General features: G+C 48.3%; 1 protein-coding gene across 1 annotated transcript in view; it reads left to right on the top strand.

The window, feature by feature from the left end:
- Positions 1-265: 265 nt before the first annotated feature.
- The window catches only part of Ston2 (stonin 2), a 141,426-nt gene continuing 126,748 nt past the window's right edge, over positions 266-14,943 (top strand). Inside the window, exon 1 of the mRNA XM_021179014.2 lies at positions 266-386. The gene's annotated coding sequence lies outside the window, so the exon portion shown is untranslated. The remainder of the gene's footprint in view (positions 387-14,943) is intronic.

The raw sequence follows: 14,943 nt of genomic DNA, 5'->3' as shown, positions 1-14,943 counted from the left end.
CCCAGCCACTTCTTGCCCCGGGAGCATGCTTGGCTAACCCCATTGGATGCAGAGGGCACCGGAACCGGTTTCAATGTTCTCCTGGCCCCAGGTGCGGTGGGAACCAAGGCCAGGGCAGCTAAGGTCTGCGAGTGGCTCCGCCCACCCCATCCTCCTGTCCAATCAGAGAGCGTCTCTTGCACAAGCCGCGCCCAATCAGGAGCGCCGAGAGCAGCGTCCTGAGCCCGCGGGCGCCCAGCAAGCCCAGAGTCGCGAGCGGGCAGTGGAGGTGCGGCGGCCGGGACGGAGCTCCGCGCGAGCGACGGCGGGACGGGGCCAGGCTGGGGAGCCGGCGGTGGCGCGGACCTCACCGCCGACGCCGGGACTCTTTGCTCAGCCGGCTGCTGGTGAGTACGACCCGCGGTGGGGAGCGACCTAGGCGCCGCAGGTGGACGGCGGGGGGCGCCGGCCGCGAGGTCCTAGCGCCGAGCATCTCCGAGCACCGGGTAGTGAGCCAAAGCGGAGGGCCACCGCACCACCAAGTCCGGGAAGCCCCGACTGGGTGGGTGGGGAATGAAGCGAGGCGGCCTCCTCGGGGTATTCGTCGGGAGACCCCCGTGACCCCCACACTCATCGCAGCACTTCTTGCCAGCCCGTGCCTTTCCCTGAGATCCAAGTCGGCCAGGGCCACTTCGTTGTCCTGAGCGGGGAGGCGACAACAGGTGTCCTTGGAGATGGTGCCTTGCCCCACCCCCGCTCGAAATCCCGGCCTTGGCGTTGCGCCCCAGCTTCGGGGTGTTCTGAGTCGGGACCCCAGCCTGGCCTCTCAGGCTCTTTGCCCGCTGGACAGCGCCCAGGGGCGGCCTGGACCCCCGGGCCTTGGATGGAGTTTCCTGAACGCGTTGCCAAGCAATTTGCTGGACACCGCCTCTCGTCGGGATGGATAGTTGAAGGGGGGGGGGGCGTTATTTATTGGACACTAGCCTCTCCCTGGGATGTAGAGTTGAAGTGTGTGTGTGTGTGTGTGTGTGTGTGTTTTCCCATACAGACTCTGCTGAAAGGAGCTGCCTGAGGGCTGTTAAGTGAATCATTAACTCTGGTTTTGTGCAGCTATTGACTGCATTTCTCTCGCTTGCTCCCGGTCTCCTTCATGCTTTCTGTGCTGTTTGCTCTCCTTATTTATAAAGTGACAATTCTGATTGCACTCGTATGGAAGATTATATGAGCCACTGTCTGAAAAATAGCAAGCGTAGCACCAAGCATTCAAAAAATGCTGGCACTTAACGATTGTCAAGTGGGTGATTGTTTTAAGAGTAAATCAGACCTGTCCAGACTGGCCCCATAGCCATTTGGTGTATTTAGCAGTTTTCTACTCTCCAAGGAGAAAAATGTTACTGTTACTGATGGTATCATTTAAAGGGAATAAATATGTCCTATGGGGGAGCAGATGGGAAAGAGAGATGAATTTCAATTAGTAACCAATGCTTTGTGACCCTATGAAAAGAATATTATGATGGTTTTGTTGTATTCTCTCTCTCTCTCTCTCTCTCATTTGTATGGGTGATTAGAGTGGTGAAGGAATTATTTTTAGCATTTTGTAGCTTGTAGCCGTTTTTAAAGGTGAGGGGTGGGGACAGAAACACACATATACAATTCTCAGCCTTATAACAAAATGCCAGCAGCTGAAAGAAACCCAAAATGTGTTTCTACCTTCATGCAGTTGATGGAATGTCTGTCTCAGGTGGTCTTAGTTCAGTCTTTTGCCGCTGTATCCTCTCTGTCCCCTTGCTGTTTAATCTGGGCATCACAGACACGGGTGACTACATGTTTATTTGTGTTTCTGAACCTAAGATAGTACATGGATCACGTGTTGGAGTTGTGAGCCCTCTCCTTTGAGACCTAGAGACCTCTCTATCTGTGTTCTCAGTGGACATCTGTCTGTCTTGCCATCCCACCCCACTCCTGTGGCCTGGACCTTCAAAGGAAAAGGTCAAACTATCCCGGTTTTCCTGTGGTTGTCAGAGCCTTGTCTACCTTAGGATCAATATACGCGCACAATATACAGTGAGCGTCTTCTCAGGGTCCGAGATGGGTTTCTCACTGCAGATCTTGCAAGTGTGAGATCAGTGTGGCTTTTCAGCTGTTGCTCTGTGGACTTTTCCTTTCCAGTGGAGTGGGAAGATCTGACGGCTATAGCCAGGAAGGGACAAAAGGACGTGGCACGGGGCAGATTGCTGAATTCAAAGGCAGACTCCCACCTCGTGAGAGCCCAGGCTCTAACTGTGGCTAAGAAATCTGGGCACCCTGCTTTGGTCCTCTGAGCTAGGCTCCACATGAGTGATACTGATTTTATTAAATAGTGAAGAGACAGGATGTTTAAAAAAAATGCTAGTGGATGAGAAGCCCATAACACAGCCACCAGACACAGTTACATGTCTGTGGCATCTAGGAGGTTTTAACAGTGAGAGTTAAAGATAAAGGGCAGATTGAGAGTTGACTACTTAGGCAGTTGATAGAATGAGGAGCTGAAGTGGGGTCTTTGAGAGCAAGGTAGAACAGACGGGCGAAGGCACAGAACATCACAAGTGTTGCTTTAAACCGCTTGGGCTAAATGACAAGTAACCCTCAAACTTCATTGCTCTACAGTCTCTCAGACTTCTTACTCATTGATGCTGTGTGTCTAGGTGGGTCAAATCAGCCCCCCTCAATCAAGACACCTACTGACCTCACTATGGCAAAGAGAAAGACTTACCATGGGACAGCACTATCACATTTAACATCTGCTGGGAAGTGAGTGTTGGCTGGCCCTCCAGCTCCATGCCGTTGACCGAGGTCAGTGACATGGCCAAGTGTGATGTCAGAGACAGTATAAGCTTCCTGAAGATAGGGAGATATGGTTGTGGAGATCGGAAACAAACAAACAAAAAAAAAACAAGGTCAGGGAAGTTACCCAGAGGCAGATGATGAAAGATTTGGGTTTGTGGACCAGGCAGTTGAGTCTTTATGTTATAGGCAGGATGTAGCCACTGAAAGCAAATGTGTGTGTGAAATGTGTGTGTGTGTGAGTCTGTCTGTATGTGTGTCTCTGTGTATATATATCTGTGTGTCTGTGTCTATGTCTCTGTGTGTGTATGTGTGAGTGCCTGTGTGTGTATGTATGTATGAGTATCTGTGTGTGGTATATGGTATATGTACACCCATGTGTGCACATAGAAACCAGAAGAAGATTTTGGGGCAGGGTGTAGAGCAGGCACTATTACCTCCGGAGCCATCTCCCCAGCTCCTAATGAAGTTAAGTTAAAGTTTAACAAGGTCAGAGTTTTAGGACAAACGCAAATCTCCAGTAGCGCGGTGAAGTATGAAATTGGTGAAACTCGGAGCAAGAGGTGGCGAGTTCCTGATCAGCCCAACAACCCCACATCCCTCTCATGTGTCTCGAAATACCAGGACAAGGACATTCTTCAACTGATACTGGAGTGGCTTGTGTTTTTCACGCGTCGTCCTACAATGCACGTGCTCTCTCACCTTGACATTTTCTTCTTGTAATATCATCAAAAACAAACAAACATCTAATACGGTAGTTCCCAGACTTTGGCTGCATCGACAGATGGGAAGGCTCCCACTCAACAGAAATTGCTGACTCCGCCCCCAGCCCCATCCCAGAGTTTCTGAATCAGTCAATACAGGGTCAGACCTGAGAGTAAACTTTTCTGCCCAGTGCTCTGTGGATGCTGATGCTGTTGGCCCACAGGCCTCACAATGAAAAGCAGTAAAGGCAGAAATTAAGATGTGTCTGCTGGGAAGACCTGCAAGGGAGGGCCAATGAACGCTTCTAGTACTTTGCCCTAGGCTGCCGTGAGCATCGGGGTGGATAGGAGTCACTGAGCCTCCAGTTCTTATTAACTGCTTGCTTGTTTGATTTTTTTAAATCAGGGCCTTATTATATAGCTCTGCCTGGCCTAGAACCCTAAGCAATCCTTCTGCCTCAGCCTCCTAAGTACTAAGTTACAGGTGTGAACCACCCCACCCAGGCTTCTAGTTAAATGCCCTGTGCAATTCTCCTAAGCAGAAAATGCCAAACAGCTCCAATGTGGAGCTTCTAGAAGCATACAAGGGCTGCTTTGTCCCACCCCCTTGTAATTCTGCCCAGCGTCTCCGTCCTCTCATTGAGCACACACCCTTTCAGCTGGTTCCAGCCTTCTCTCTCCCTGGCTTGTCCACACATCCAAATCTTAGTCCCTCACACTCTTTTGTCCTCCCAGCCTAATGTCTTCTGGACCTTGCCCACTGGGTGGACCTTTGGCTGAATCTTAGCAGAGTCAGACCAAGAAATCGCTCGTCTCATTTGGTTGAGTCTTCATGACAAAACATCTGTACGGTGTGGTCATCTGCAAATTGCAGCCCATCTCTACCCCAAGATAAATAATCCTCTGAGAATCCAAGATCAACCAGGCCAAAGCTCTTTGGCTTGCTGTAATAGGAGGGGCAAGTCACAACAATCCTCTCAGAGCTGACTCATTGCTCTCGCAATGACAGAGTGTTTGAAAAATGGTTGTTAAAGAGAAAACATGTTGCTTTGTACAGGAAATGAAACACGGGTTTCTTTTCTTTCTTCTTCTTCTTGGTTTTAGACATAAACAAAGGGTGACCTCTATCTGGGAGCCAGATAACTATTGTGTGCCCACCCTAATATGCAGGATGTGAACACATGACATATTTTTAGGCTCAGTGTTTTGAATGCTGGATAGTGGCTTAGAAGATGTGTCTAAGGTAAAGATGAGCATATGATGGCTCAATGGGATATGGGTAGAAAATTCTCAAAGCAGTGTTTGTTGTTTATATAAAATAAGAAATACAGTGAGCTAAAGCTTTGAAAAGGGCCAATATTTGAGGGACAGTCACACTTAGCAGGTGTGTTTTTGAAACAGGCAATTCTCTTAGGGTTCGGGTTTCTCCCAGGGTAAGTAAGAAAACTTGGAATCAGAATTCTTGCTCTAGAGGCCTGAGGCTATCTGTTTCTTTCTCCAGGTAATTCTGAAAAGCACGTAATGTCCTCCCCTCCTACACATCTGGCTGCAAAGTGCCCTTCCCTTGATGACTTTATGAGGCATTAGAGCATCTTCCTGCATCTTAGGTCTCCAAGAAACTTTGAAGTTTCAAAAGATGCCCTTAACAGAACCCTGGCCTTAAGAGTGAACCACAAGAGACTCCAGGAAGGAAGGGTTAAAGCGTCGAGCAGAGTTAGAAAGGCTACTCTCCCATTGGATAGCATTCATCTGGCAATTTGATATGAAATACCATATGTCAAATAGGTCAAAACCTCAGATACCTAGAACGCCGTCCTTTTGTGCGTATATTGAAAAGTTGTAGGACATAGATTTACAGTACTATTGTTGCCTTTCCGAAGTGTCATACCTAACATAGAAATACTAGTCTAAGTTCTATAGACAGATAACAAGATAAGGAAACAAAAGTAAGAGGGCAGTATTGAGAACTCAAGACCTTGCACGCTTTGTCCATCCTGTGCCCTGCCAACCCCTCACTAACCTGGGCTCGTGACCTCCAGTGGCTTCACGGATGAGAAGATGGCGGTCACTGATTCCGATGTTTGGGATGGTCCAGTGTAGCCATTGGAAGGTGACTCACGTGATGATATTGACGATCCTTCTGGGAGTTACAAAACTCTGAGGAAGAAGTTACAGGGACTCTGTGTCTTCTTACACTGCCTCTACTCTGACAGTGAAAGAGTATACCAGTATTTACATAAATTAATATCAGTTAATGGTGAGACCACAAACAGAAAGTCGGCAAATGGCTAAGAAGGTACTGAGTGCCAGGAGTTCAGAGACCTGATGGAGTAGGTCTTCGAAAAAGCAGGTACTGTGGAAGGAATGTAGAAATAGGATTTCGTGAGGCAAAAGCACTGGTTTTATAGGGAATGAACCACTGTGGACTGTGGTTCTGCATTGGCGACTCAGTTCAGGCTCCCTGACAAGACTGCCTCATCTGGGATGAGAGAGTCGACAGAAAGCAGGGGAGTAGATGTGGGTGCTTCCTTGTTCAGTTGCCCTCTGCCCATCTAATATGAATGCTCACGCACATAGAAATTTGCACAACCTCTTAATCAATGACTATAATTCATTAGTAGGCACATAGCACAGGACTCTGATGTGACCTTCTTAACATGCCCGTTTTATTAATAGGAAAGCACTTGGGAGCTAAGGATGTCAAGCCTCTTTATAAATAAAGTCTAGCCCTACCATAAACTCTGTCATCTGGCAGGCAATCAGTCTCTCTCTCTCTCTCTCTTTCTACTTCTAAAATGACTTAAAGGTCAAAGGGGTGGTTCAAAGTTACACAAGAATCCCTGGACGCGTCCATGTTAACGGATCCCACCTTTCCTGTCATCAGCTGGTGTCTGGATTCCGTTGCTTCCCAGATCTCCACAAGGATGGTGACACTAAGGACTTAGGGCCTGGCCATCTAGCTAGGACGTCTCCAGGTAGCATTATATACCACACAGATCTTCAACTGTTAATGCCCAGAGCTCCTTGCTAGTTTTAAATTTAGATAATTAGACCCTTTTCTTTCAGGCTTAAAACCGTCGCTTTTATTAAGAAAGTGCCACTTCAGCTGGGCATGGTGGCGCACACCTTTAAACCCAGCACTTGGGAGGCAGAGGCAGGCAGATTTCTGAGTTCAAGGCCAGCCTGGTCTACAGAGTGAGTTCCAGGACAGCCAGGGCTACACAGAGAAACTCTGTCTCAAAAAAAAANAAAAAAAAAAAAAAAAGGAAAAGGAAAAAAAAAGTGCCACTTCTGTGCTATGGCTCTGTGCAGATACGCTGTGTGAATAAAATGCCATTGAGTTCTTTTAACCAGATGTCAACTCGGGTAGCAGCGGGTCTGTCAGTTGCTTTCAGTCTGTTTGAACTTGGGAGCGAGATGCCAAACCATTACCAGCTTGATACTGTCCTCCATTGCCTGCCTTTTGAAGGTAGCCGGTTACACTTGCTGTTGCTCCTCCCTCCTCCTCCTCTTCTTCCTCTTCCTCCTTCCCTTCTTCTCATCCTTCTTCCTCCCCTCTTCTTCCTTCTCCTCTACCTCATCTTCCCCCTCTTCTTCTTGGTTGGTCTATCCATGTGTGTAAGTGTGTGTGTTTGTGCATTAGTGTGAGGGTCAAAGGGCAACCTCAGGTGCCAGTCCTTACCTTCTACCTTTTTTGAGGCAGGGTCTCTTTTTTTTTTCCTTGGTGGGGGGGTGTTTTTCCTCCTGCATATACCAGACTAGCTGGTCTTCAGGCTCCAGGGATTTGCCATTTGTTTCCACCGCTCATTTCCTCGTGCTGAGATTACAGTAGATGCTTGTGCTGTGTATCAGGCTTTTACATGGGTACTAGGGATTTAAACTCAGGTCCTCATGTTTGCTTGGCAACCACTGTTATCCACTGAGCCATTTTTCCATGAAGTGGAATTCGGGGCGGGGCAGTGAGCGTGGAGGAATAAAGGGAGTGGGAGAAAACCCGAGTCCAGCCAGAGTTCAGTGCTCTGGGCGGGTGGACGTGGGAGGATTGCTGCTCGCTTTCCAGGCAGCCCTAGGTAAATGTCTGGCTGTGGGAAGCCACGGAACCCAGCCTGCCGGGGGACAGACAAGGAGCAGTCCGAGGTCTCTGGGCCTCACTGAGGCCAGAGATAACAGGCTCTCAGTCTTGGGCATCCCAGATACAGCTGGATACCTCGGAAGAACTGAGAACAAAATGGGGACCCTGGGGGCAGCTCGGTTATCCCCAGGGATGAAGGGAGGAGAGGGCAGGGAGAAAGGTGGCCCTGGGTGCTTCCCACTTGGGCGAGAGTCCTTGGTCCGGTTTGTGGCTGGAGCAGGAGCACAGTAAGGCCTTCTGGCAGGAGATTAGATGCGGCTCTTTAGGGGAAAGTCTATTCCATAGTTCAAGCACTGTGGGCCTTGATGAGCAGAGAGTCTATGGTTTTAGAGCTTTATTGTAGAAAGACAGAGAGAAAGAGAGAAGGTAGAAAGAAAGAGAGACCGGTCATGGCTATGTGGAGAGAGGGGGGAAGGGAGAGAGAGAAGGAGAGCTAGAGATGAGAGTAAGAAAGGTGAGAGCTTAAAGAGAGAGAAGAGGGGCCAATCAGCCCCTTTTGTAGTGGGCTGGGCTACCTTGCTGTTGCCAGGTAACTGTGGGGTGGAGCATACCTGGCTATAGTCAGGTAACTGTGGGGGTGGAGTCTAGCCAGAATGCCAGAAGCTTAGGACATTGTCTGTGTGACTTATAGTCAGAATTATGGAGTTGGGGGCTCTGTGGTGTCAGGCACCTGTCTCTGGGAACGTGGCTTACTGTTCTGTCCCTTGTAGAGTTTCCTACTGGGTCTCCGGAGCAAGCCTCATTCAACCAAAACAGGCTGCGTTTCACAGTCCCACAATGGAAACTTAAAGTTTTTTTGGAGAGTCAGTGTGTTGGATGGTGTTTTGCTGAGGTTTTGCAGAAATGGACACAGGTGAAAGCTAAGGCAGACTCATGAAGTAACGTTTCAGTGAAGCAGACACGGGAGAAAGGATTTTCTGCTATACCAAGCACGTGAAAGGACACATGATGAAGGATTCATTGCTAGCAACATGCATGTATCGATCTGCCTTACATTGCATAGTTGAGTTGGATTTGTTGGGACTCCATAGAGAGAGAAGCACCAAAAAACTTGTGGTGGTGTGCTGCAGCTTCTGTGGAATCAGGCTGATTGCAGAGTTATGTCAGCTGATAGATACATATGCAGAGGCAGGACCCGTGGACGGCATGTGATGTTTGGAGGAGTATAAAAAGGACTCCATGGATAGTGATGGAGGCTGAGGTAGGCTTGCCCACAGAGCTGTCTGTGCAATGCTTGTTAGTCTCTCATCTTTGCTGATCTTCGCTTCCCTGGGAGACACACAGCTGAGAATTTCTCCTGGTGTTCATCCTGGTCCCTCCTGCTGACCTGTGCCGAGGCTGAGGCCTGGCTGTCTCTGCTAGGTCGAGTCACCACTACTGTCCTGTTTGCTCTACTGAACTGGACTGCTGATTTATCTGTGAAGTGTTTGTGAGTAGATCGAGCTGCCGCTGTTATCCTGTGAACTGAACTGCCAGTTTCCAGACAACACAGATGGGAGTTGCTCCAAAGAACCATTTTTAAACAGGTCCACTTCCCTGGTAACCTGTCTTTGCCACTACCTCTGGTGGGTCGTGAGTTAGACAGGATGTCAAAGCATTTAAGAACCATCATTACCAATAGGTTTTGAAAAAAATTAAAGTTACATCCCCAGACCCACAATTGCTTTTTTTTTTTTAAGTGAGGTGCTCCATTTAAAATCAGATAAGATTTCACTGTTTGCTTAAGAAACTGAGTGCCTGTGCATCCTTCCTGATGGGCACTTTTGGAAGAGAAGACCTAGAATGCTATGGTTAAAGGGCTGGGCTGAGGCTAGTCAGGCAGTGCTGAGATGAGGCGGTTGTCTGTATTAGCTGTTCTTATGAGCACAGAGTTGTCCGAACCACAGCTCACTTTCTTATCTCTCCACCCTTGCCAAACATAATTTTGTGTGTGTGTGTCTGCATTTTCCCACTTCAGATGTTGAAGAGCTGAAGTGCATGGAAAACGTACATTGTTACTGAAATGATCAAAGTCCCCGCCAGTAGCCCTCGCTCCTTGAGTTTTGATAGGGGTCTGGTCCTCTGCAAGGCAGGGTCATGTCTTCTCTTTTGCACCTCCAGGCAGTGAGTGTCTCATTCTGCATCTGAGGCAGGGTCTGAGGTTAAAAGTTCTCTGGGGAGCTGGGCTTTGAATCCACTTCCTTTAATCCCTTAGGTTTGGAAGTTGCACTCTTAGTCACCACTTTGGTGTCTGGAAACAAAAAGGGAAAACACTCGAAAGCATCCAATGCTTGCACACCCATAGAGAGCCCCAGAAGAAAACTGTGCCATTAAAGCATCTCTCTCTCTCTCTCTCTCTCTCTCTCCTGTGCCATTAAAACATCTCTCTCTCCCTCCCTCTCTCTTTCTTCTTCTTCTCCTTCTCCTTCTCCTCCTCCTCCTCCTTCATCTTCTCCTCCTCCTCCTCTTCCTCCTCCCTCTTCCTCTTTCTTCTTCTTCTTCTTCTTCTTCTTCTCTCCCCTCCTTTGTCCTATCTCCTCTTCCTGGATGTTTCTGTTACAAACTCACCTTTATAAAAGGAGCTGTATGAGAATGGGGCAACCTATTTGAGTAAGCACAGGCTGTCTGACAGTCACTCACCCGTCAGTCTCTTTGGCATGAGTGGGCAGTGCTGGCTGCAGCAACCTTGCCAGTTCCTGGCATGGTGTTTACTGACACCTCTATCTGTGCCACCCAACACACTCAGTGTTTACATGCCCTGTTGTTGGGTTTTAAGTTCCTCATGCCTGAGCAGGCCTTGGGGTACAGTTCCAAAGAATCAGAGTCACTTAATGTCACACATTAGCCTCTAATCTGGGAGGCTTGGATGGTCACATCTCAGCAGAGGTCACAGGATCAGGGACTTGGACCCTCTGTCATTTGGTTGCATTTTTCATGTGAACAGGATACAGCATGTGCTCCTATCAAGCTGGGCCCTGTGCAGAGGTGGGTCCTAGCTGTAAGAAAGCCAGGCTAAGAGAATCATTTCATTTGTCGCATATGTGTCTGTACTCACAGGAGGAAAATTTACAGGTGGGAAAAGTATATTGCATGGTTGGAATATGGTGAGATGGTTAAAAGCCTCTAACCGGTCTGCTCAAGTTTGAGTTGTGAGGTCTAATAAGTTATTTAACTTCTGTATGTCTCATTCATATTCCTTATCTTTGTAAAGGGATAATAATAGAGCTGCTTAGACTTACTATGAGCATAGCATAGGTTATTTAATTTAGAGTTGTAAAACACTTTGAGGCTGATGTTCGGGAGATAAGGATTTACCCAAACAGCAGAGAAAATAAAATCTGAAGGTGAATGTTTCTGTGCAAGGGCTGGACAGTACCATGATAGGTGTGGCTCACATGGCTGCTTCCGTAAAGGCCTCCAGGTGAGTCGCAGGTACACACCGTCCTACCAAGTGCACTGGGGGTGCTGTCCACTTTAAAAAAATCACAGGATGCATCCTCACAAACTTCCCTCTCATGAAATGAGCACGAGAGAAGCAGTGTAAGAGGAAAAGAGAAGCCAAGGACGGATGATTTGCCTTGGGCTTCTGGGAAGAATGCTGCTCCCTCCTGCTCTCCACTTATGGATGTTCATGTGCATGTGTATGTGTGTGTGTGTATGTATGTGTGTGTGTGTGTGTGTGTGTGTGACTGTGAATGTATGTGTGTCTCTCTGTGTGTCTGTGCATGTGTGTGAGTCTGTCTCTGTGTGTTTGTGTGTCTCTGTGAGCGTATGTGTGTGTGCACAGGCCCACTCGCCCCATACTCACATGCATATGTGCACGTATGTTCACCCATGTAGGCACGTGTGGAGACCAGAAGTGGGGATTAGAATTGCTTTCCCTTACTCTTTGAACCATTTTTATTAATTTCTTTGAGAACGTCATACAATTTATTTTGAACCTATTCACTCCCTCTCCACCCTCATCCCTTTGCACCCAACTGTGAGGACTCCTCCTCCTCCTCCTTGCCCCCATCAAGTCTTGTCTTGATGTCTGACTAGTCTTATCCACCTTATTTTGTGAGGCAGGATCTCAAATTGAATCTAAAGTTTGCTATCTTAGGCAGAAAAGCTGTCTAGAGAACCTCCAGGATCTCCCAGCTCTGCCCCTCAGCACTGGAGCTACAAGTGTGTGCTACTATGTCTTGGGTTTCTTATATTGTTGCTGGGGACACAGATTACTTAGCCAGTAAGCCATGTCCCCAGGCCCCCTATTCTGTCATCCTGAATGGAAAAGCATCTTGGGCTTCAGGAGGGTGTGTCATTGGCCAAGTTTGGATGCGGAGTTTGAAAGGCTGTTAGACATTGACATGAACTGGTCATTGGGTGGCATCAATAGGAAATTTGAATCTGGAGGCATGTATATGAGGGTCTTAGGTTTGGTGATGGGACCTGTGGGGCTCTGAATGAGAATGGCTCCTCACCCCCTTAGGCTCATGTATTTGGATGCTTAGGTACCAGAGAGTGGAACTGTTTGGGAAGAATTAGGAGGTGTGGCCTTGCTGGGGTAGGTGTGGCCTTGTTGGAGGAAGTATGTCACTGGGAGTAGGCTTTGAGGTTTCAAAAGCCCACACCAGTCTCAGTCTCTCCTTCTTGGCCTGCTGCCTGTGGATACGGGTGTGCTCTCAGCTACTGCTCCAGTGCCACGCTTGCCCGCCTGCCACCACAGACCCCCCTCCTATGATGATAATAGACTGACATTGTAAATGTCATTGTAAATTACATTCTGAAATTGTAAGCGTGCCCCAAGTTACATGCTTTCTCCTGTTGCCTTGGTCATGGTGTCTCTTCAGAGCATTAGCACCAGCACAGGACCTAATTCTGGGTGAAAGTGAAAGTAATCCAGTAGCGAGTTCTGTGTGTGAACCAGGGTCACCGGAGTTCTGGCTTTTAGAAGACTCAGTCCGGCTCTCCGACTCCAGTTTGTTCTTTCCCTCCCCTTTACAATAGAAGAAACGGACTTCTTGGAGGCCGGCATTGTCCTGCCTTGTTTATATCATTCTAACCATCTAGTGAGGGGGTTCACCCATAGTCTTGAAAAATCAGTGAACCAGCATCGGCTACCATTTGTTCCCTCAGCAGCCTTGTGTCCTTGGGGAAGTCACCCAGTCTCTAAGACTGAGTCTCTGTCCCTGTCAGCTGGTAACTGGTAGTAACAGCCTGTCCCTGAGGCAGGAGGGGGGAGGGCTCTGCGAGTGCTGCACTAATGCTCTGAAGTGGTTCCCTCAGCTGTGGCTGTCATCGCTCGTGTTGTGCCATCACATTAGAGAAAGGAACCCTGGCGGTTCACATGCCCTCAGAGCCCTTCCGCTTCTCCCCAGACTGAGAACCACAGATGCAGGGCAAGGAGCTAATGCAGTGCATTGCTCACACTTGTCACTTGTTACGTTCCTTGGTCACTGAAATGCTACATCCAGTGACCAAGCCTGGCCCGTGGTGTGGCTGTCGCTACACAAATCACAGAGGCAGAGGCATTCAGAGAAAAATGCAGGCATTTAAAAAGGGGTCCAGGGGGTGGGTCATCTCTGTCTGTGACACTGACCTCATGCTTGCCCTAAGCCAAGAAGGAAGATCCTCGCTGCCCACTAACACGCGAGCTCATCTTGTCTTCTCTTGTAAATTCAAATGGTGTGGTTGTTTGAAACCACTTTATTTTGATCTCTAAATAATATTCTGGGGGCTGGTGAGATGGCTCAGCAGGTAAGAACACTGACTGCTCTTCTTAAAGTCCTGAGTTCAAATCCCAGCAACCACATGGTGGCTTACAACCACCCGTAATGAGATCTGATACTCTCTTCTGGTGCGTCTGAAAACAGCTTCAGGGTACTTATTCACCCTTCACTTTGTGGTGTCTGTCGTATTTGAGCCCAGAGTTTACCTATTTGGCTAGTCTAGCTGGCTTGTTCCTTACTGTCCCTATCCAACCCCCCACTCCACTACCTCTCCCTTCTCTGCTGGGTTGCAGGTGAGCTCCATGCCCATGTGGCATCCATTGGCACAGGTGCTGGGGATCCAACCTCTGTCCTTTGCTCTTGCCCAGTGAGCTCATTGCCCGCTGAGCCGTCTGAGACGTTCACAAGTGGCAACTGCAGCTCTCTAGTCCTGCCTCTCATTCTCCAAGTAGACTTCTGCTGGGTTTGCATTTATGGTTTACCTGCTTTGAATTTGCGGTTTTTCTGTTTCGCAAGAGTTACTGTCAGTGAGTTGTCTACCCAGAGAAATACTATTCGCGGTGGCAGGACCAAGTATGTGCCATGGTGCGGTTTGTTCCTAAATCGATCCTGGAGTGTTTTGAGAAACAGTTTCCAGATGGATGTGGGTGATGTGAGGGCTGCAAAGAAAACAGAAACATCAAAGTAGGAAAGACCTTCCAGGGTGAAGTTTTTCTTTCTGTTTTTCCAATTTGAGGAAGTGAAGAGGGTAGGCTTAAACGGTGGGAAATTTCCACCAACTTGGGGAAAGAAACAAACAGACTTAATTCTTAGCCACTAAGGTGCTAGCACAGGGAGTCACAAGGTCAGAGGATGCTGTCTCATTTGTCTGTGGTGACAGGCTCCTCTGCCCCGACTGGGAATGCCTCCCCTGGAACAATAGCCATGTCCCCAGGAAGTTGAAATGCATGTAAACAGTTATATAAATATAAATCACACTACTCTAAGAGTTTAGAAGTATACTGTGGGTGTGCTTGTAGACGTTTCCCAGATTATCTTTAGTGGGAAAATATGTGTGTGTGTGTGTGTGTGTGTGTGTGTAAGAAAAATGGACAGGAATTTCAAAAATTACTCTTAAAGCAGGAATGAACCAGAGATGCCGGAGCAGGTGAGCAGTGGCCATTGAAACGGAGTCAGTTGCTCACATTTTATGATCTGAGAATTCTCTTATCTCATCGTCAGGACACTTCTAACAGACATGCCCTGAACATAACAGCTTTCAAAAAGGAAGGCGTGGTGGTGCATTTTAGATCCCCCACTCCCCACCCCCTGAGCCTGATATACTGAAGCCCAGCCAGCCCTGTGGACATGCCAGCTGTGCCAAGCCCACCAGGGTGTCTGGCTTCATCCGTCCTGGCTGTTGGAGAACCCTACACAGCCCTGCTTAGTCAGCACTTGGACTTGGGACGGATCTTCTTGAGTGTGTGTGAGTGTGTGTGTGTGTGGTGTGTGTATGTGTGAGTGTGTGTGTGTGTGTGGTGTGTGTGTGTGTGTGTGTGAGTGTGTGTGTGAGTGTGTGTGTGAGTATATATGTGTGAGTGTGTGTGTGTGTGTGTGTGTGTGTGGTGTGTGTGTG

The sequence above is a fragment of the Mus caroli genome, chromosome 12 (genome assembly GCF_900094665.2).
Source record: "Mus caroli chromosome 12, CAROLI_EIJ_v1.1, whole genome shotgun sequence".
NCBI classification, from domain to species: Eukaryota; Metazoa; Chordata; class Mammalia; order Rodentia; family Muridae; genus Mus; species Mus caroli.
The sequence above is the reverse complement of the archived record's forward strand: the minus strand, read 5'-3'. Positions and strand labels throughout refer to the sequence as shown.